This window comes from Octodon degus, unplaced genomic scaffold (genome assembly GCF_000260255.1).
Source record: "Octodon degus isolate 3935 unplaced genomic scaffold, OctDeg1.0 scaffold00058, whole genome shotgun sequence".
In the NCBI taxonomy this organism is placed as follows: Eukaryota; Metazoa; Chordata; class Mammalia; order Rodentia; family Octodontidae; genus Octodon; species Octodon degus.
The window spans coordinates 5,132,882-5,134,358 of NW_004524634.1; positions in this window are offsets into that span (position 1 = coordinate 5,132,882).

Here is a 1,477-nt window from a genome sequence, read left to right on the forward strand (position 1 = left end):
TTCTTCAAATACGCTAAAAGAATATCTTTCATTTATTTTTTATTAACATGTTTTCAGGGCATAATGATTACATTCCTCTTGGCGAGATTTGGTACAGGTACATGAGGCATTTTTAGTTCTTTCTTCATCCCCTTTCACTCCCTTCCATGTCTTAATCTCCTTCCCATTTGGGAAAGATCTCCTCATTTCCTATGATCTATCTTGTTTTCTCCTTACATTTTGGTGTTACCGCATAAGAGAAACCACGCGATATTTAAGCTTGCGTGGCTGTTTCATTTCGTTCTCTGAGTTTTACAATAGTTTCATCGTAATTATGGAGTTGGGGGAGGCTGGTACGAGCCCTCTGCGGGCCGCGGGGTGGCGCTGCCAGGACAGTTTCGCGCTGGGGAGCTCCAGGTTGGCGCTGCCAACCCCAGGTCTGCAGCACTGCCCGATGGGGCCCCCTGCTGCCCCTGAGCAGGAAACGAGAGCCGGCTGGGCGGGCGCCCTCAGAGCTCTCGGTGTTGCTGAGACAGACACTGTTCTTTTCAGCTACGGAGGGTGGCGAGATAGCCGAGGCCTGTAGGTAGTTCACAGACCGGCCAGCGCGCGATGCAGCCGGCGCCCAGACAGAACGAGCCTAAAAGGCCAAGCCTCCGAGCCAGGGCTGATTACCTGTCCCGGATGTGGTTTCTGCCTTTCCTCTGGGGTGAGGAATATGCAGAAAAGTCCCATTCAGCGGCCTCAACCCCTGGAGAAGTGACGCAAGAGTTCAATAGCGATCACAGCGTTACTTCTCCTGACCTCCGTGCTAGAACTGCAGGCTGGATCGGAACCGCTCGGGGGTGTCTCGCTACTGCGCGTGCGCTCCGGCCCCTTCTGATGACATCATAGCCGCGGCGAGACAGGACGTTTGTGAAAGGATTGGTGACCACCCCGCTGTCTACAAGCCAGTCTATCATTTTATTCGTAGGTCACAATCACTACTGGAGAACTAAGTTTCTCAAGAAATGATTTTTTGGAAGAAATAAGGTATTTAAACTTTCCCACTTTCAGATTACTCATCTATAAAGGATTATAATAGTCACAGTTGTAATTCATCCATGATTGAAGTCACATATAACATGATTTGTGAAAATGAAGATATCGTAAGTCCGGAAAAGTAAACAAAAATGAAAAACATAGAACATCACAGAACTAAAAGAAATAAATTGGGTATGGTGGCGCATGCCTGTGATCCTAGTGATACAGGGAGAAAAACTGGTCTTCGGTGGGTGACCTCCAAACCATATAGGGAACCTCCAAATGACATAGAGAAAAATTATCTCTGGACCTGACCTGCACGAGTTCGTGTTCTCTAAAACCGAAGAATGAATTTTAGGAACAAACGGAGGTTATGAGCAGAATATATTTATTGAGAGAAAGAAAGCTCCTGTCCCTCTGTCGGGACAGGAGGGGGGGCCGAGCGGGTAGTTCCCCGGGAAGCTGTCTCTTCCAG